At 35.1% G+C, this 22,144-nt stretch overlaps 1 pseudogene across 1 annotated transcript in view; it reads left to right on the forward strand.

Moving 5' to 3' along the window:
* The window catches only part of LOC308659074 (transport and Golgi organization protein 1 homolog), a 50,820-nt pseudogene extending 29,302 nt beyond the window's left edge, over positions 1–21,518 (forward strand). The window contains exons 7-28 of the transcript XR_014024299.1: positions 2,286–2,417; positions 4,680–4,701; positions 5,626–5,714; positions 5,955–6,032; positions 6,120–6,230; positions 7,410–7,481; positions 7,661–7,762; positions 8,395–8,517; positions 8,616–8,721; positions 9,744–9,799; positions 9,888–9,978; positions 10,150–10,288; positions 14,999–15,100; positions 15,947–16,007; positions 16,123–16,158; positions 16,236–16,303; positions 16,423–16,523; positions 16,705–16,842; positions 17,819–17,895; positions 18,022–18,093; positions 19,502–19,676; positions 20,688–21,518. The product of XR_014024299.1 is annotated as a transport and Golgi organization protein 1 homolog (transcript). The remainder of the gene's footprint in view (positions 1–2,285; positions 2,418–4,679; positions 4,702–5,625; positions 5,715–5,954; positions 6,033–6,119; positions 6,231–7,409; positions 7,482–7,660; positions 7,763–8,394; positions 8,518–8,615; positions 8,722–9,743; positions 9,800–9,887; positions 9,979–10,149; positions 10,289–14,998; positions 15,101–15,946; positions 16,008–16,122; positions 16,159–16,235; positions 16,304–16,422; positions 16,524–16,704; positions 16,843–17,818; positions 17,896–18,021; positions 18,094–19,501; positions 19,677–20,687) is intronic.
* The last annotated feature ends 626 nt before the right edge of the window (positions 21,519–22,144 follow it).

Consider the following 22,144-nt stretch of genomic DNA (forward strand, 5'->3'; position numbering starts at 1 on the left):
TGTGGTAACGCTACTTATTAGAAAGTCTATTTTCCCCAAACTAACTTTTATTGTACCCCAAATGTCCAGTTGGTTCTGTTTCTGGATTCTCTATTCTGTCCCACAATCTCTATGTATTCCTGGGCTTGGACGAGGGTACATGAATTAATTATATAGTCTGCCCTCCCTGTACCCTTCATTGCTCTTCTTTTTCAGTGCTTTCCTGCTTATTCTTGTTCTTTTGAATTGACTATATTCAACTTGATGACAGATTTTTAAAGATCCACAGATGTTCATTCCCTCCCCAAGTTAAACGTCCCCAGTTTCTTCAATTTTTAGCACGTGCTTTTCGGGGGCTATTCATGATTCTGTTCTTTTCCACAAGTCATGCAACCTTAAAATGTGGCATCCAGAAAGGAAGCCACTGGCGTGGGGTGATAATGACATGATTCCTTAGGGTAAGGCTTTTTAAAAAGAGTGTCATCCACAATTGGAGAAAGTAACAGGACTGGAGTGAGCAGGGAAGGAAAGCCCAGTCCGAGCAATAGTCCTTTAGAAGGGAGCAGGAGAAGCTTCTCCTCTTCTGTCTGCACTTTTGGGGCAGGTACCTGGTGTCTCAACACATTGACAAAAGGGTTTTGCTCTGGGAAGGGCTGGGAGGCCTGACTTTCTCCTTTTTCCTAGTCTCTGCCTATAATCCCCTTCTGCTAGTTCCCTGGCTTCCTCCAGGGCCTTCTAAATCGCCGGTCCTCTCCCAGTTCAGGGGACAGGTGAGCCTCTTTCCTTCTGGAGTCCTTTCATTTGGACTCTTCCGCTCCTCCCGCTGTCCCCCGCCGGGCTCCGCAGATGGTTCTTTCCGCTCCCGGCCCCGCCCCTCGGCATCCTCCCTCTGCTCACTGCAGTCCGTCCAGGGGCTTCTTCTGATGACGCGTTTTACGTGCGTTGGGCGGAAAGTACTGAGGTGGAGGAAGGCAAAGTTTACTCCCAGTACCCGCCCCCTGCGCTGGGTCCTACCAAAGTAGGAAACGGCGAAAGAGAGGGTCCTGTGCTGTTCTGCAGGGAAGCGTCGCTTCCGCTCAGCTGTCCCTACACCATGGACTCAGTACCTGCCACTGTGCCTTCTGTCACTGCTTCCCCGGGGGACCCGGAGCTCCTGGGACCCCTGTTGGTGCTCTACGCAGCCCTCATAGCCAAGCTACTGGAGGTGACGGTCCTATTTCCAGGGAGGGACCCCAGCTCTGGCAGGCGGGTGGCTGAGTTCTGGCAGAGTGGGTGCACTGACTGTCGCAGCAACGGAGAAATGGAGTGTGTCAGGCCCAAGGCAGGCAGGACATGACTGTATTGTTAAGTGAGGCCGGTGAGAGTGTACTTGCGCTTTCCCCACTTGCACTTTTTTTTTTTTTTTGACGGAATAGAGGTGACAACCTCATGGTATGTTCCGAAATGCAGCCAACAATCCAAACAGCTAACGTTACTACAGGTCTTTTCCCTACGGAGACTGCTGGGGAATTGGGCCCAAATGACAGTTATCTCCTATTACGTGTAGAGGGCGGTGAAAACAGGGAAGAGTAGGCAGGTGTTTACTGCACTGCCTTTGAGCAACCGTTTAAAATTAGGCTTTGAATTTTATAGAAGGATGTTAAATTCAGAGAAGTTTATCTAAGCCAGTTTTCAAGAGTTGTCTGAAATTACATGTCACTTATCTGTTTATATAAGAGTGGAATGGAAGTAAGATTTAAAATCTTATACATATATCATCATTGTTTTTATTTGTTGCCATAAAATTAATTAGTTCTTTCATATATTTCGTATTTGTCTTAAATGAATTTTTTAAATTATAAAAACCAGGTTATCTAAGAGAAAAGAATGATCCAGAGGGATTCTAGCCAGGTGTTAGACAATGTGATGATATAGGGCCTGTTACAAACTGGAAATGTATGCTCAATTTAAAGTATTTAGATTTGGGCTGGTGTTGTGGCTCAGTGGTAGAGCGCTTGCCTAGCATACATGAGGCACTGGGTTCGATCCTCAGCACCATATAAAAACAAAACAATGTGTCCACCCTAAACCTAAAGATACATAAATAAATATTTTTTTTAAAAGTATTTAGATTCATTATACTTGAAAACACTGCAAGCAAACAAAAAATATGAGACTGCCAGTATCCTCTCTCTTGAAGAAGCTATTGGAAAATATTGAGGAGGTGGATTTCTGATGAGGAGGTTGGTTTAGAATTGCCATGATTCTTTGTGACTGTTTTGTTATAAATTTAAGGTTTCCCATTTCTTCTAATTTGTCTGTTTCAGCTGTTTACTACATTGCCTGATGATACTCAACCTGGAACTGATTTTTATGGACTACCATGGAAGCCTGTAGTTTTCACTGTTTTCTTTGGGATTGTATCCTTTGTCATTTTCTTTTGGAGAACTGCTCTTGTTGTGAGTAAATTAACTTACTTATACCTTAGCACATAAGCACAAGGATTATTTTATATAGTCACTGCCCCCCCCTTTTTTCTTTTTCAGTTGCTAAAACACAAATTAGTGGTTTAAGTCAAACTAACCTTATAAAATAATTTAGTGTGGGTGCATTTGGTAGAACTGGTAATTCTTACAGCCATCCTGACCAGTAGTTTCATATGTATCAGAAGTCTTAAAAGTGGGATAAAAGGTGGGATAGGTTAGATAAATATCCTTTTATGTAGCGTATATGTCTAGTAATCTATCTTAAAGAAATAACTATGCTTTGAAGATTTTGGTAATGTTTTTCAATGGAACAGTGTATTAGATTGAAGACTTAGAACATAATTCATTTAGGGGTTATTGTATGTTCGATTAATGGAATAGTAGGCAGATTTATTTATTTCAAAGCTTTGAGGTACAGAAAATGCTCACAATTAAATGTGAAGTGGGAAAAAAAGCAGAAACTAAGATTTAAATGTTGATGAACTGTATGTTAATATAAACACATATAAACGGGGAAATGCTGCAAAGAAATACAGTAAAATGAGAAAAAGGAGATGAGATAATTTTTCCAGTCTTTTATATAAATTTTTCCCAGATTTTATGATTTGATCATATGTTCAGAAAATACCTTTTTATTTGGAAGTATAGATTATGTGTTGTCCAAAAATCCATTAAATGTTTTGTTCATTAAGTTTTTTTTTTTCCTGAGCAGAATTAGTCTATCTCTGTGTATGTGTGTACATATATGTATAAGTGTGTGTGTGTGTGTGTGTGTGTGTATATATATATATATATATATATATATATATATATATATATATATATACACGCGCTTATACATACTTATGTTTGTACTGTAGGTCATTCTGTTTCATAGTTATTTAACATAATTGGAAGAAAATTATTTTAGGTAAATGGACTTTGCATATGAAAAGCCTAACAGTTAAAGAGGCCAAAAGCATTGGATACAAATCTTTTCAAATCTGAGTGTTCTTTTTCTGATTTCTTAATTATTTCAGACATATCATTGTTAAGATAAGTTTCCTCTCCTTGTACAATTGAGTGTAAAATCTCTTAAAAAGTATTCCCTTCTTAAATAGAAGAATTGTTTGCCTGGATTCCTGTGAGGAATTTTCTAATCTCATTGAACTTTTTCTCAGCTAAAAGGAAAAAGGAAATAGAAGGATAAAGAGAAGGGAAAAACAGGAAAATGTTTTATATTTCTCTCTTGTTTCTTTCATTTCAAGAACCCTGGTACCTGTTTCTCTTTTCACTATGTTATGTGGGATATGGTTCCTAGCTTGTTGCTCCTCAGTTTCAGCATTTACTTTGGAACTTTAGTTCCTACCTTAGATGACTGCTTTTATGCTACTTCCCATTTTCCTCTGTTGTCATTTTGAGTAAAAGGTTAGCAAGGCTATGACATTAAAGAAATGTTCATTTCTTTCTGTGTTGGAGTTTTCTGAATGCAATTTCCTATTACGAAGATCCCATGGATGATCCATGGACACATCTGAGTATCCCATCACCATTTATAACATTTGAAAGTAATATGCTAAGTTACAAAGAAATTTAGTGATGTTTTAAAAAAAAATTTCTGCTTAGGTTTTATTATCAGGCAGTTTATTGCTGTCTTTTGGAAATGATTGTTTTTGTCCTTTCCAGAATATGTTGTCATTTCTCTTGTTGCTTGTACATTTTCTTCTAGCAGTCTTCCCTTTCAGATTTCTTGCTATATATTTAGTGGTTTGCAGAAATAAGATGATGTAGCCTCTTAGTTTCTAAATTCAGCCAACAGCCAAATTTAAATTGGAGTTCTAAGATGTTTTCTGGTGAGTGAAAGTGGCATATCTTAGTACAAAGATTACGCCTTTAATATTGTTTCCTCGGATTCCTTTTGAATAGTCATTGTTTCTAGACTTTATCCTGGTTATTTAGAATTGTCAAGTAAATGATTTTGAGTACACACACACACACACACACACACACATCTTTACTGTGAAATAAGGTACATATCTTAGTGTTTTTATGTCAGAAGCTATTTATGAAATATCACTACCAATTAAATTTAAAAGGCTTGTTAACCTTTACTTATTTTTAATCCTATAAATTATTATCCTGAACCAGAATGTTATTAAATTCTCACTTGGTTATGATTCTGACTGTTGTTTTAGGAATGCTATTTCTATTGAGCAGATGTTTGACATCAAATTTAATCTTTTTTCTCTCTTCTAGGTAAAAGATAGAGTATATCAAGGTAAATTTTTAGGTTTCTTAAACTTGTAATAACCCTTTGTATTGGTGTTTGATGTGTGTTTTATGTATGTTAGAAGTAGATACAGTGACTTTTAATGTCTATTATCTTTTTTACCTCCTAAAAATTTTACTATTCCTAGGTTGCTAGCATGGATAATAGAGTGGATGATGATGGTTCCAGCTCTGAGATAGGAGATAAAGAGGAGGAACAAATTGTGGATAGGGAGATGATGATAAGTTTTAATTTGGGGCAGATTAACTTTTGAATATTGATGTAATGCAGATGTATTACATTTGAAGAGTATTTCTATGCTAATGATTTAATCATGCATTAAATAATTGAGTAGATAAGTTAAAGAACGGTAATGTGAATCAGTATGTTTTCATTTCTGTTTTTCTTTGCAAAGAATTAAATGATTCCATTTTCTGAAAAGAAAGTATTTTGAGAAGGGAGGAATATCAAGCTACAACACTTTACTGTATTTCCCATCTGTGAAATAAGCTTAAATTGAAATATCATTTTGGATGGGAGGGGTACCTGGGATTGAACTCTGGGGCACTCTACTGAGCCACATCCCCAACTCCCTATATTTAGAGACCAAGTCTCACTTAGTTGCTTAGTGTCTCGCTCTTGCTGAGGCTGGCTTTGAACTTGGGATCCTTCTAGCTCAGCCTCCTGAGCCACTGGGATTACAGGTGTGCACCACTGCGCCCAGCAAAATATCATTGTTCTTATATTTTTCTTAAATTTTAATAATTTTTATACTCTTATTGCTAATAAGCATAGATTGCTTTTTAAAAGCATAATAGTTATGCTAAGAAGTATTTCCTCATAGTACCATATAACATGTCTTTGCTTTTAGTAGATTGAGTAATTGAATTTCATTGAGTGATTGTAATAATCTTGTGTATTTCCCCCTTTTAGTCAATGAACAGCAAATTTCCAAAAAGGTGAACAATTTCATGAAAGAAAATGAAGAACTAATGCAGAAATTGTCAAATTATGAACAGAAGGTATAATTATTTTTTTGTTTCTTTCTCCCTTGGTTCTAGCTTGAATCATTTCTACCTGTTTTAATTTAAAAATTGTATTTTAAAATTTTTGTTTCATTATTTCCTACAAATCATCCAAATTCTAAGCAGTCATATGTATTAAGTACTGCTTTCTTCTAGAAAGGGTCACTTGTCTGGAAGTAACTTGTATAGTAGCACTATAATTTGTGTATCTTAATTCTGAATGCTTTATTTACATAGATAAAGGAATCAAAGAAACAGGTCCAAGAGATCATGAAACAAAATATGATTCTTTCTGATGAAGCAAATAAATATAAGGTAAAAATCTCTTCTTTGGGGGGAATTACATTTTAAACTCAAAAGTAAATGTAATGAGTGAGTAATCTTGACACCTTTTTTTTCCAGGATAAAATGAAGCTTCTTGAAAAAGTTAAAGAACTTCTGGATGAGAAAGCTAAAAATCTTCATGTTATGTTAGAATCTGAGAGAGAACAGAAAGCTAAGAATCAGGACTTGGTAAGAGTTTTGCTGCTAAGTGTTACTGCAATTTGGCTTTTGAAATATTTTGTAAAATTGGTTAAGTTGAACTTAGTCCAGCTGTTAACTAAAGTAAGATTAGGAGTCAAGGAAGTTGAACCCACTTCTGCCCATTTTGTGGAACTTTTAAGTATTGATACAACAAATTATTTTTATGGGCCTAGGAAATATTTTTATTCTCAACCTTAGATAATTTTCATATTGCTTTGCTCTGCCCTTGGAAACATGCAGAACAACTAAAAAACTATTGTCCAGTTGAACAGTATTTGTTTACTTTTTACTTGAAAGAGTAATGAATTAATCAATTTTCTGTACTTAAAAAAAATTTACTTACATATTTAATTTTCCATTTCTATAAGTTTCTGTAATTACATAAAAGTTGCAAAAGATAGTAGAGAGTGTGTTCTGAAATATCCTACCCCCAAGTAAGCTTGATCACCTAGCTGAGGTAGTATTTATAAGATTTCTCCACTGTAAAAATTCTTTCCAATCCTTTTCATATTGTATTCTTTGGAAGTTACCATGCACAGCCCACAGTTAAAGTATGAAGAGTTACAAGCTCAGGATGCAGCTCATGGTAGAGCACTTGCCTAGCATGCATGAGGCCCAGGATTCAATCCCAGGCATTGCAAACAAAGATTGCAGAGTTATGTCCACTTCCTTAAGGAGCGAGTATCTTTATAAATTTTTTGGAATTCTTCTGTATGTGAGATTAGTCTATTCTTCCTTAAATTTTATCATTTTTTACTTCAGATAAGAAAATTTTAAAAATGATCTTGGGAAATTTTTTTCTCTATCACTAGAAAAAAATTACTAATTTGAACTGTTTTACTTGAAACAGTAATTAATTAGTTAATTTTCTATGCTTTAAAACATTTTATTTACTTATTGCATTATGATTTTCTATACTTTGACCTTTTTTTCTGGTTATCTCATAAACAGTAAGGTTGTGGATGCCATGAAATATTTATGACTTCATTTCCCTCATCTCTTTCAGTTCTTGATTTTTTGCTTAGTCCAAAGCTGGATCCCCTGCATTTACCTGAAATGTAATGGGATGGCTTGACAAAAATTTTGTTGTGTTTATCTTTTTTAGTATATATCAGTATTTCTACTGAAATCATAATGCATATTTTGTGTTCTGTTTTCACCTGGCAGATAATGGAAAATAAGAAATCTATAGAGAAGCTTAAATATGTCATTTCAGTGAATACTTCTGAACTTTCAGAGGTAAAGCTGCCAACTCTTGCTAACGGATATTAATACTACATCTTATTTTTGTTGCAGACCAAAAATTTGAGGTGTGCTAAAATGTGCAAAAAATGAGAACTATATGATGTCTGGTTTGGGAAAGTATAACTTTGTTTTTTCTTTGGAATTAATTCACTAACTGTAGTGTTTTGCATTAGCTTCAAATTGTCCTTAATGAAGCTAAGCTTCATGAAGAGAAGGTGAAGTTGGAATGCTGTCAGCTTCAGAAAGAAAATACCATGCTTAAGAAGAATGAACAGGTAAAGAAAATTTGATGTCATACATAATGTAAACTAGAGAAGTGAATATCATTATCTTGTATCTTTCTTGGATCTGTTTCTGAGGTAAGGAATATTCATGTAGGACCTTTTCTAGATATGCAATGCTCCCCAAATTGAGTGCATATATATGGTCTCCATCTGTTTTGGATTTTTGGATTATTGCTTTTCTTATCAAATGTCAATCAGTTATTAACTTGCATAGCCTCAAAGAAACTTTTTAAACCAGAAAATTAAGTATTTTATGATCCTCTTTTGAGTAGTTACTGATTCACCGGCCAAGGGAAGATTACATGATAAGGAATCTAAATTTAGGAGACAGTCATATGTGCCCAGCCATTCCTGCTGGAGGTAAATTATTTGAATTGGCAGCAATTTTCTGGGGAATGCAATAAACAGGGTCAACTTCCTGATAGCTCTGATGTTCTTACTGCAGCTGTGAGAGTTGGGGCCACTCTGCCCTCTTCCTTAACCAAGGTCTCAACCCCCTCGATTGAGGCAGGCCACTGAGGAGTATGGCTCTCTATTTCTTTGTCTAAGTCTTGTAGTCCTGATATATCCAGTGCAGAAACCCCTCCCTAACCCATAGGAATTCATGTGTTTTGACTTTTCAGTTGCAGCAGGAAGTCAAAGACTGGAGTACATCACACGCTGAGCTCAGTGAACAAATGAAATCATTTGAGAAGTCCCAGAAAGATTTACAAGTAGCTCTTAGTCACAAAGATGATACTATTAATGTAAGTTTATACTCCAAATACATGTTTCATCTCATGAATTCTCCTGAAATCTTCTGAATTAAAATCGAGAGTCTTCCAACCTTTTGCTTCTTTTCTAGCCTTTGACTAATTGCATCACACAGTTGAATCAGTTACAATGTGAATCTGAATCTGAGGATCAAAGTAGAGATGAGTCAGATGAATTAACCAATGGAGAGGTAGCAGGTAAGATCAGTCTCAGGGAGGTTGAATCCTTTTTTGCTTTCCTGTCTTTAATTAAGTATACAGATGCTACTTTTCAGCTGGCTGAATTTCTTCTTAAGCTTCAGGGTTGTAGACCCATATCACTGGATCTATAGATATGTCTGTTGCATTGGCAGAGGTGGGTTGCTGGGGTAAAATGTAGCAATAGGCATGTGAAGAACACTGACTTTTTCTATCCCATTGAAAACTAGTAAGTACACTGCAGCTACAATAGTCACATCCTATACCTCTAAGTATTGAACATTGTACAGTAAGAGAAATTTATTTCTTAACTTATGCAGATGATACTTGATTTTGATACTCATCATCTCTATGGCTCTGTGGTTTTAAGGTCCACAGTCAGTCTTAAGAGTCCGGAGGTAGTTGGAACCATAAACTAAGGCTGTGAGAACAGAGGCTAGAGACTATCAGAAAGCTAGAGAGGGAGTGTAACAGTGTTTACTGATGAGGAAAATATTTCCAGATGTTTTCTCCCAAGTTGGATATTGCTTACATAGCAAGTATTTCAAACCACACCTGGTAGTAGATTCAGGGAGAAAATAGAGGATTGAATCTTTCTAAACAAGACACTTACTTGCCCAGGTGAAGATAGATCTGAGAGAGAAGAAAAGCTTTTATCTTACAAGAATAGCATAGATAACATTTTAGTTGTGCATACTAGAAATTCACCTTTTTTTTTTTTAAGACAGACACAGTACTTTTATTTATTTTTATGTTGAGGATCAAACTCAGTGCCTCACACATGCTAGGTGAGCACTCTACCACTGAGCCACAACCCCAGTCTGAAATTCACCTCTCTCTTTTTTTCTTTTTTAAATCTAAGCTTGCAATTCTCTTAAAAGTCATTAGTCTAATCAGTTTAATTATTTAATTGATTTTTTTTCTTCTGGTGTTTGAACACAATCATTCTTTAGTTTGGGGAAGTTAGGAGAATATAGAGTTAAAAGTAAGGAAAGAAAAAGCTAAAGTCTTTTGTTTTTTAGGTGATCGGAACGAGAAGATCAAAGATCAAATTAAGCAGATGATGGATGTCTCTCAGGTATAGTTTTTTGTAAGAGTCCCATAGTGCCTGTGAATTCTTCCTGTGCCTCACTTTTAAGAATACCTCTCTTTTCTGCAATTTTTAGACACAAACTACAATATCAGTAGTTGAAGAGGATCTAAAACTTGTACAACTTAAGCTAACAGCCTCGATGTCCACAAAATATAATGTAGAAGGTGGGTTCTTCTTGAGAAGAAATTGCCATGTTGGAAAGACTTAAAATTTTATTGGAAAGATAAAGAATGGCTTCTTGCTTTCATGCTTCTTACTTTTCTTGGCACTACTCCCTCAAACAAGTTCTTAAGTCCTTGTACACATATAGAGATAAGCTGTTTTATCCTTTACAGACCAAAAAAAGAAATTAGAAAGTGACTGCAATTTACTATGGTCTTCTAAAGTTGGACTGGAAGATGAATGCAAAACTCTTAGGCAGAAAGTGAAGATTTTAAATGAACTCTACCAGCAAAATGAGATGGCATTACAAAAGTAAGATTTTCATTGTTTGTTATTGTTATCACTGTGTGAACTAACAGATAATTTTATCTTTTCTTAAGATTATTTACAATTTCTTCTAGTTGTAATAAGTAGAGATTTGTCTTTTTTCCTTTGTGTTTTGTTTCCTATAAGTTGCATTTTTCTTTCCATTGTCAGTCTTAAGAGTCCTGAGGTAGTTGGAACCATAAACTAAGGCTGTGAGGACATCGTAATCAATTGTCAAATTCATATGAAGGCAGGAAGTGGTAAACTGATATTAACAGTCACTGATGTGGAGATACCTCTCAAAGATCTAGACCCTTTCTATGATCCCACTATTTATTTTAATTACCTTTCATTGTGATCAGTTATGTAATTCTAATGTTTTGAACTTGTATCTCTAACTTTGGACCTTTAAAAATACTGAGTGATTTGGAATGACATGTTTTAGTAGAATAAAAACTTCAAAAAGGAATAATATTTACTTATTGATGGTACAAGTTTTGGACTTGAATATCTCAGATGTTCACACTAAAAATTGAACTGTGGCAAGGACCTTAGGAGTTATGATTACAGAAGTACTTGTTTGTAGTATATATTTATATATTAATCTTCTCAGTGTGGAGCTAGTTATTTTTTGAAAGTTCATTTGAAGTTTTTAATCCACAAAAATACTTGAATTCTCTAAAAATAGGTTTTTTGTGTCATATTTTATTTGTTTGCACCTGATTTTACTCTTCGGCATATATATATAATCTTGTTAAAGCAAAGACAGACCTTCTTACAGACCTAACTATTTTTAGGTATTTTGACTTCTGTTGCCTAATTAATGCATTAAATATTGAAACCTTTCCATTAACTTTTCTAAAATTCTTTGATCTCCAAGCGACCTTTTTAGAATCTCGAATTTTTGTTCAGGCCAGTTCTAAATGCCTGGCCTGTTTCAAAGAAACATTTCTCATTTTATCACTTTTTTTTAAAAAAGAACACTTGTTTTCTCTGTCCCTACTAGTAATATGAATGACCTAAATGGCAATTAATTTTCTTTGTAATGCAGTTAAATTGTAGCACTATTTTCCTCAACTCCTCCAAAATTCATTCAGTCATCATCTGTGGTTTGTACTCTTTTTACTCATCCCCAGGTACTATGTTAGTTCATGCCTGTGTCATCTTTTCTGTTTCTAACCTAGGTGATCTGTCTTCATTCTCCGTTATTTATATTTTTATATAATTTATTTCAAATTCTTAGTAATTTTCTCTATAGCCGCTTGAGTGGACTTTCTAAAATATAAGTCTGTCCATGTCAATATGTGCCTATGGTTTATGAAGAATTTGCTTTCTATTTGATGACCTATTCTTTTTTTCTTCCTTGTATCTTTTTAATAGTTTAAATATTTTTAATCATTTTCCTCATCCCCTGTATAAGCTTGATGTAATCATAAATTATAATGGAATTATAATTATATAATTATAATTTTATTCATCTTCTCATAATTTAAAGGCCATGGTATATATTCTGGATTTAATAAAAACCTGACATAGATTAATAGGTTTATTATTTTTTTATGGGCTTTAAGTAGCTCCTGAATCAGATAACTGTTGTGGCATTGTATGTTAGTACTTCATATACTGTGAACTCCACAAGACATTCATTCAATTTATACACATATTTAAAGTTTCTGTAGTTCTGCATTCTACACTGTTGGTTTCTTATTTGAAATTATTTTCATTCTATTTGAACATTGTCCTTTAATGATAGATTTGATTAGTGTATCAAAGGTAGTACAAGGATAAACAGAGAATAGTATTTTATCCACTAAATATTACTACCTTTATAATCTGTTTTAGGTTGACATGTACTTCATGATTAGAGTTAAAACCAGTTTCCATTTTTGAAGGATCTTTCTTTTGGCTACTGAATTTTGACTGCTACTTAGTTTTAGCAATTTAAAAATATCCAATTAATTACCATCTGTTTTAAATTTTTTCTTTAAGGAGTCCATTATCATTGTTGTTTGGTCTTATCCCTCCCCTAGTTCCTGTAGTCATTTCTCTGTTTTTTTAACAGTTGTATTGGGAAGTGCCTAGGTGTAGTTTTCCCCACCCCACCCACATTTTCCTCTTGCAGTTATGTTGCTTGGGACCATTAAACATTTCTTGAATTTTCGAGTCTTTTTCTAAATGTTGATTTTACCTCATTCTCTCTTCTGATTATAATAATGCGTATTAGAATTTGATTTCCCCTGCCTCCTACATTCTGGATTTATTTCTTCTGGATATTTTCTTCTGACCTGTCTTAAAAGTGCTAGGATTTATTTTACTTCCCAAATCTGCTGCTAAAATCATTCATTGAGTTTAGGATTTTAATAAGTTCAGGGTTTAAAATATTATTTTAGTTGTAGATGGACATAATATTTTATTTTATTTTTTATAGGATTTTTTTAAGAGAGAGAGAAAGAGAGAATCTTAATATTTATTTTTTATTTTTTGTCGGACACAACATCTTTGTATGTGGTGCTGAGGATTGAACCCGGGCTGCACGCATGCCAGGCGAGCGCGCTACCACTTGAGCCACATCCCCAGCCCGACACAATATTTTATTTATTATATGTGGTGTTGAGGACTGATCCCAGTGTCCTGCACATGCTTCACCACTGAGCCACAACCCCAGTCCTATTTCAGTACTACAGCTCAAACCCAGGACCTTGAGCCATGTGCTCTACTATTGAGCCACCTCCCCAGACTCCTTGCTCTTTCTCATAAGGGACTAGTGTCTTACTGCTTTCCAAGCCATCTTTAATCTCATCATTCTGCCTCTGCCTCCTGAGTATCTTCGACTGTAGGTAGGTCACCACACCCAACTATTTCTTGATTTTATAGTTTCTAATCCTTTGACAAAATTCATAATCTTTTTTTTTCCTCTTTTGTGGTGCTGGGGTTTGAACTCAGAGCCTTGTGCATGCAAGGCAGCACTCTACCAACTGAACTATATTCCCAGCCCTGAAATTCATAATCTTGACTTTACTTTTGACTATATAAAGCACAGTGATTTTAAAACATGTGCGGATAACCCCATTAGGTGGTTTCCTTTTCTGTGGGATTTTTTCTCACAGAATTTTGTCTTACAGAGTGCCTGGTCAGTTTTGATTGGCTAACATTGTTGTGATAATTATAGATGAGATTTGAGGACTAAGATGAAGTTATCTTCTTATAGAAAAGTGTTGAGGTTACTTGAGTAAGATTGTCACTTTAAACTTAGCAATTAAGATAATTCAAAAATGACTTGTCTTTTCAATGTTTCAGTATTGTTCCTTTTGGGTTTTTTGCCTGTTCATCACTTAAGTGTGCAGTACTTTCTAATCTAAACTCAAAGGCTAGGGCTTTTATTAAGGGTCCCTTTATTTGTAGCCCCAAACACTTCTTTTTTCCTCTAAGCCCAGGAATTTGATGAAGGCTTAGTTCAGACTCATTATATCTTTGTGTTATCTTCAATATGTGGGTAAACCTAGGAGAAAAGTAACTTAAAGTGCCAGCATTACTTGTAATTCTGAGATTCCTTTTTCTAATGGATCTTGGCCACATACATATATCTTCACTGCCTTTTTAGCTTGGATCCTTTCAAACACAATTTTATATTCTTATAAAGATGTTTTAATTGTTCTTAGTGCTCTCAGACTCTTTGATAATTGGAAACAAAATTCTCTCTGTCCTTCAAGATTCAGTTTTCTCCATATTCCTTCTTAAGCCAGTGGGGAAAATTATTATATTCCTTTAGGCGTCATTTATACCTGAAACAGTGAGCTCTTTTATTCTTTAGCATCTTACAAGGTAACTAGTATATTATAGCCACTCATAAAATACTTGCTGAAGAATTAAATGAGAAGCAATATAAGAATATATAATCCCCTTTTTCTATTTGGTATCAATAATCCTTTTTTACTATAATTCTTCTGATTTATGGAAAATTAAGTTTCAAGTTAATTATCTTTTGAATTGGAACTAGGCTAAAGTAGTACAAGGATAGCAGAAAATAGTATTTTTTAAATCATTAAATGTGGCTACCTTTGTCTCAGTAGATGAACATCTTGAGTTTCATGATCAGAGTTAAAACTTGTCAGTAGATAATACTCTGATCGTGGGTCAGTTTGGCTTCTTTTTCTGGTTGACAGACATTATCAAAACTCAGATTTGTCTTTTTGCTTAATTGCAATTCTTTTGAAATAGATATCTAAAGTGTGAAAAATGTTCTGTGGTTAATTGCATAGATAAAAGACATATTCTAGAAGATTTTTTCTTTGACTGACTATATCTTTATTATGGTACCAGTCTTGGATTGAGAAAAGAGTTCCTCCATGACAAAGATATACTTAGTGTCCTACCCATGGCAGAAACGAGAAAAGAATTATCCCCTGCTTTATCCTAATATGTTTAATGATGTTAGGTACATCAGTCCTGATCTTCCACATTGAAGTAAAGTGAGTTTTTATTATCTTACACACAGGATACTTGCCCTTGGGGCACATGTTGTTTTCACATTTATTTTATTTACTGGTAAGTAGAGAATTAAGAGGAGAAGTTAGAAAATGTAAGTGATTTGCCAGAGTTTGATTTACAAAATTGCAGGTTTGAATTCCTATTTTATGTGCTTAAGCATTTTATAGAATTGTGGGAAGTGATATTCACAGAGAGAAACTTTTGATTTGATAACTGGCTTTATTTTAGGAAACTAAGCCAAGAAGAATATGAGAGACTAGAAAAAGAGCAGTGGCTGTCAGCTGCAGATGAAAAGGTGGTTTCCGCTGTACAGGAAGTTAAAAATTACAAGTGAGTTCAGTTTCTAAAGGAGGGTGTCAATGTCTAATGAACTAGTGTTAGCTGTCTTTTTTAATCTTTTTTTTACATTATGTAGATAGAAGAAAATAGCATGGAAGTATAAATAACAAGAGGATATGAATACATTCAATTCACACAGGAGAAAAAATAAATTTCAACTTTACAAATGAAAAATGTTAACAAAAATTTACTTATACCCAATGGGCAAGACCATAGGGAACTTGGTCAATGCAAACAGTTCTGAGGGTTTTGTATGTTGTAGTAATTCTTTAAGAAATCAGTTTGCTGTGTGATGTATCAAGACCCACAAAAGTGTGGCATTTGATAGACCTTGGAAATCTTCTATGGATATAATTTGAAAAAAAGAAAAAAAAGTTTTAAGGAGGAAGATATTTCTAGCAGAATTACTTGAGAACACACTGATAAACAGTTAAGGAAATTATAATTTATCATTCAGAATCTCTAGCAATTAAATGATAAAGAAGTTATTAGTATTAGTTTTTTATTTTATTTATTTATTTATTTTTGGTGCTTTACTACTAAGCTACATCCTTAGACCTTTTTTTTACTTTGAGACAGGGTCTCAGTTGCATATGTTCCCACTTAATTGCTGAGACTGACCTCGAACTTGTGATCCTCCTGCCTCAGCTTCCCAATCATTGGGATTACTGGCATGTGGCATTGCACCTGGCCTGTAGTATTAGTTTTGATCACACTGGATTCATATAACTATAGAAATGTTTTTCTTATGTATGATAAAGTCTTTAAAAGTATAGCTGATGGAATAAAGGGAAAATGGTCAGAATGTTTCAAATGTTATTCAATTGTAATTCTTAGGCGGAGAATTGAAGAGATGGAAGAAGAATTACAGAAAACCGAGCGCTCATTTAAAAACCAGGTAGTAATTAATACTGTCCTGTAGTTGCAGAATTCTTTGATATCTAATACAGACAATTATAGGCTATTATAATGAGTCCCTAAAAACATATTTTTTAATGTGTTGTCCTTTTCAGATTGCTATGAATGAGAAGAAAGCACATGATAACTGGGTAAGATTTTTTTCCCCCTTTTCTTTATTTTGTGCATAGCCTACCGCAACTGAATTTGAATATTTTCTCTTTAATAGCTCAAAGCTCGGTCTGCAGAAAGAGCTGTAGCTGAAGAGAAAAGGGAAGCTGCTAATTTGAGACAGAAGTATGTGATTTTGGTATCTTACTATATGTTTTATAGTGTTTTAAGGTTATGCTAGATATTATCTATGAAGGAATAGATTGCTGTTTCATAATTCAGCCCATTCTTTCTCAATATTCAAGACTACTGGAAATGGCCCAAAAGATGGCACTGCGGCAATATGAACCCGTGATTGTAAAACCTATGCCGGGAAGACCAAATTTACAAAATCCTCCTCGGAGAGGTAAGGGACACTTTGTAAAAGGAGCTATTTTATTTCTTGGTGCAGAATGTATGTAAATTACTTTTTATTTCTGTGTGTAATGGTTATGAAATAATCTGAATGATTTGCTAAAGCGGGAGGTGAGGGTTGGTGTCAGGGAGAAGGCTGCCTTAAAGTAGTAACATGGCATTGTTGTCTTTAGGTCCACTGAGCCATAATGGCTCTTTTGGTCCATCCCCCGTGAGTGGTGGAGAATGTTCCCCTCCACTGACAACAGAGCCAGCTGGGAGACCTCCTTCTGCTACTCTTAATCGAAAGGATATGCCTAGAAACGGATTTGGTGAGCATTCACATGTTGCTTTATAGTAAACTGCTTCAAGGTTTTGTTTTTTTTTCCCCTTTTGAATATTCTAATGAAAATATAGAATTTGGGCCTGAACAATATATAGAAGATAATTTCGTACTTTATCTTAGTGAATGTTTTCTGTAAAATCTGTTCTAGAATAGAAAACATTTTTTTTTTTCCTGGAGGTCCCTGTATTGTTTTTTTTTTTCTTTTAAATTTTACACTGTGAAGTGTAAACCTTTATCTTTAAATTAAATCTCTATGGTGTTCCTTTCCCAAATATTATAAAAGTAGTCTTAAACTTTATGTAGCATACATATTTCCAACATGAAATACTGAGTCTTATTTCCAATTCTAAACAGGACTGTAGTCTTGGTAAGATTGGAAGTCAGGTTATACAGACTAAAGAAAAGCCAGCCTATACATACTTCAAGTCTATAGCTTAAAGTTTAGGACCAGTACTTATTAATCTGCTGTTCTATCAACCCAAGGCAGTTCTTTATTTTACTTAAGTCTCCTCATAAATTGTGATTTACGTATTGGGCAACACATTTTTTAAAAAAAAATATTTTTAATTGTAGATGGACATGATATCTTTATTTATTTTTTAAATGTGTGCTGAGAATCAAACCCAGTGCCTCACACATGCTAGGCAAACACTCTACAACTGAGCTATGACCCCAACCCCTGGGAAACCCATGTTTCATGTTGCTTTCTAGTTATTGTTGAACCCTGACCTGTCCACCAGTGGTTTATTTCTTCTGAAAAATACATACAAGGGCTCTGATCTTCCTTTCCCAAGGGTCAATGGATGGACCTTTACCTCGTACTGGTCTTCTGAGGCATCTGGGAAACCCGTTGCCTCTGGTAAAGGGACCAAGTAATTTCAAAGAATCTGTAATTGTGGATGGAGGATTTTTATTCTTTTCATGTTAGAATAAGTCTGAATCCATTCTTTGATCTCTAACAGACCCAGGATGTGGTCCAGCTCTCGTGAACAACAGCTCCAGAAGTTCTTCTCCAGCTAAGGTGACAAATGAGGGCAAGGTAAGTTCTGTAGTTACTGTGAATCATGTGGTCATGCAGGAACATGTAGCTTTCCTACAGTACTTGCTCTTTGCTTTATCCTTCTTTGTGTTCTATTTGTACTATCCCATTTGTTTTTTTAAAAAGCAAACTGTTCCCCAAGAACCTGAGACCCCCTCAGTCTCCACCATTACTTCTTTGACTGAGCATCCAGTTGGAGTAAGTACTTAGAGGTTGAGAACTGAATTGGGTTTTATTCTGTGCATTTCTGGAAAGGATATTCAGAGCATGACACTGATCTTGTTTGCTTTAAACTGCATGCAATATTGAGCTTACTGTTCTCCTTCACTTGGGAATGTTGCTTAAGTGTGTACAACTATAATGAACTACAGAATGTGAAAAGTTATCACTCTAACTTTATATGGTGTTTTGTGTTGAATGTTCTAAGGCAAAGTAAATTCATTATAAATTACATAATTCATCATTTTTATTTTTGTTTGGAAGAATGTTATTTAAGAATTCCTCCATTTGTGCAAACCCTATTTTGAGTGATTTGAATTAGACTGGTATCAGATTTTCTGAAAGTAAAGTACTGTTTCAGTGAAACAATGATAATCTGAAATGACCTCTTGAGCCAGTCCCAAGAAATGGTCTCATTTGTTCACATAAGTGTATTCTCTTGTAACTGTGTTGCTATTATATCTGGTAGGTCTTCTGCAGCTCTATAATAAAATAAATTTTTAATTGTTTAGTTTCAAACCCACTACTCATAGGAAATGATAAATCAATATCTCAAATGGTGTACAGTAAATGAAAGTAAATATTAAAGCCTTGTCTTCCTAATTTGTGTGTATAGCACTGTGTTGGAAAATACTTCTCAAGTTCCAGTGTATATATATTCCAGGAATATACATCTCTGGAGAAATCTAAGGGCAGCTTAGATTAGACCCCAAACCCCTTTGTAGTAGAAGATTTAAAAGAGAGCAAAGACCCATTGTTAGAGAGGAGTAGAGTTGGGAAAAACATGGCTTGGAGGCAAACCTGGAATTGAGTTCCTTTAATATGCAGTGTGGCCTTCAACAAATTATGATATTCCATTTGCTTTTGTTCCCTCTTATTTAAAACAAGACAGTCTACTTAAAGATCTCAGAGGTTGAATAATATATGAAAGACTTACTGAAGATACTCTGAATAGTAGCTATTATTACATGGGTAGAGAATGGATTTTTCATTTTATTCTGTTCATTCTTAATATGGAAATAATGAGCTATTGTGATGAAAGGGAAGTGATGGGGAGGGGGAGACTCCCTTTGAAATAGATTGTAGTGAACACAGCATGACATACTGGTCAGAAATTACCTCTGTTAATAACCTCTGCCAGTTCTCTTGCCTTTCCCTTTCCTGTGCAGATATAATCAGTAACAAACTGCTCCCTCTTGTGGCATCCTTCCAACTTCTGTAAGCTGTCAGGGGGAATACACAGGAGGGGTGGGTAGAGTTTTGTTGCACTGATGGTGCTCTCTGGACAGGTGCCTGTTTTGGGTTTTAGCTTTTATTGGTGTTGGTACTTTGTCTTAATATATAGGAATTTTAAAACTTTTAACTGCTTTCAAATCTTAAATTGCAGGTTCATATGGCTATGAAAGGGCCCCCTCCTTTCTCAGGGGTACCCTTCATGGGCCCCCCAATGGGCCCCCCGATGGGCCGCCCGATGGGACAGCCTCCACCACCTCCCATTTGTTATGGACCGCCACTTCAGCTCGGTGGGCCTTTTGGGCCTCGGCCAATTCCTCCACCATTTGGTATGATGATCTGAACAGTAGTGATTGACTTATAAATCACATTCATCTTTCATTTCTATTGCTTGCTAAAACGGTTGCTATCTCAGGTCTTAACAATGAAAGGATAAAGCTGACTACATTTTAACTTTTCCTCCAGTTCTTCTGGGACATATGGGACACTACATAATCTTATACTGAGATAGGCAATAGCTATCTCTCATAGACAAGGATAAGGGGCTATATACAGAAAAGCCAGAAATATTACTTCTGCAGATGTTTGTTGAAAATCTGTTGATATGCACTGCAATAGATGGAAAGGTGGATGAGACACATGCCATAACTTAAAATTTTGTCACAGATATGAAAATCCTATAACATAAAGTTTGTAATCACCCATAATGGAAGCATAAGCAGTAGGTTATAGAATATAGAAAAGGAAAAGTCAAACCCTCCTTACCTTGAGAAAAGTCAGAGGGAAGTGTTAAAGAGGAGGATTTAACAGTGACCTAATAAATGTTGCTGATTTAATTAGGTGGCTGTGGAAGGCCTTTTCCAGGAGGGCATGCACCTTGATTCTGATGGCATGTGTAAAGTCCATGCTGAAATACTTCATGAATTTTTAATGGATACAGTAATAAATAGTGGGATTTCCTTTTATCAAAATTTCTTTGATGTAGTAAAGTTCTTATTTCATAATCTATCATCTTGTCATGGTAATATAGTACTTCCAAATATAAATGGAGCTCTTGTGAGATAGAAATAATTCTGCAATTATATAGTAGGGAAAGAAAAAAGACAAGCCTGGAGCTAGGTAGAGCCATGTTTAAATCCTTAATATGTTGCTTCATGGCTGGTTGGTCAAAGGCTATAACCTAAACTTGTTCCATCTCAGTTTGCCTCATCTAGCAAGTCAGGATGTTCACCAGTTGATGTTCTAGGCTTGGGAGAAATTAAAGACTATATTAACATACTTGAAATCACCCTAGTTCAGAACTTTCTGGGTATTTACATAACTTCCTTTTTATTTTCCAGGTCCTGGTATGCGTCCACCAATAGGCTTCAGAGAATATGCACCAGGTGTTCCACCTGGAAAACAGGATTTGCCTTTTGACCCTCTTGATTTTTTTCCAGGACCCGCACCAGCACCATTTAGACCTTTAGGCTCATTTGGCCCAAGAGAGTACTTCATTCCTGGTGCCCCATTACCACCTCCAACTCATGGTCCCCAAGACTATGGGCCACCACCTGCTGCAAAAGACTTAATGCCTTCAGGCTTTAAAGATGAACCTCCACCTACACCTAATTCTCAGAGTAGTGAGGGCCGTTCACAGGAGTTAAAACAGGGCCCATAAAATTAACCTCTGACACTTAGTCAGAAAATGGACTATGAACTATTCATCAAGTTAAAGAATTATTGGCTTCAAAATATAAAAGTTTATTTTAAATGGTTTATGTTTTTAGAATGAAGCTGCCTTGGCGCAGTATACATTTTGAGCCAAAATATTTTCCCCCTAAATATCACCCACTTAAGCTAGAGTATCCTTCCAATTTTAAAATGTGCAATAAGGAATACCTTTGTTTTAGTTAATGTAGCATATACAATTGCTAAATGATTTAGAATGTCATAATTATGGACATTTCCTGTGGAAATGCTTTAAGAACATGTATTTCCATTATCCTATTTTTAGTGTATTCCAGTTGATAACAGAGAAATGGTGTTTTATAAGCTTGATTTTTTTCTCTTTCAATATCTGGTCAAAGAGACTATTACACTAAAAATGTTTACTCAAAGATCATACACTTCATTTTCCTTCTTGCTGAAGTTCTTTGTTGTAATAGTTCATAAAAAATTGTTTATTAATATTTCCCAAGTGTCTGTTGATTCATTGGATCGTCATGAGACTTTGTGCCATTGGGGAAGCATGTAAACTCACTCACAGAACTGAAGATGGTGACTTGGCAGCATATTCCCTGTTGCTCACTGTTAAGGAGGCTGGACCTTGGTCAACTGTGGACTTCTACACAGGATTTCTTTTACTTGTGAGAAGTCTTGTGGCTCTATTTTTGTAGCACATTCATGTACTTTTTTCTAACCACTGTCCATGTGAGAATGGTTTTCTGAGAATGAGATTACATTAGTAGCAAGAGTTGTTTGACCTGAAGTTCTACTGCTTTTGCCATTATTGCATTATAACAGTAAAATATAAGGTGGTATGTTGTGTCTATAAGAAATAAGGAAATTTCTTTTTAAAAATGTACACAACACACTCTTCTCTTTCCCATACCTTGCCACTGATTTTCAAGGAATATGATAAAAAAAAATTAGAAAAGTATAATCCTCTAAGAATGAATGGAACTCTAAGGCTTATAATGTCTTTAATCAGCAACTATGGGCTGAATTAAATTATTGTTTTTGATAGATACTCAAATATATTTTATTTAAAAATCAATTAAAGCAAGTCCTGAATCTGTAACTACTGTCTTTAAAA

Source organism: Spermophilus citellus, assembly GCF_964194105.1.
Source record: "Spermophilus citellus genome assembly, chromosome: 10".
Classification (NCBI taxonomy): Eukaryota; Metazoa; Chordata; class Mammalia; order Rodentia; family Sciuridae; genus Spermophilus; species Spermophilus citellus.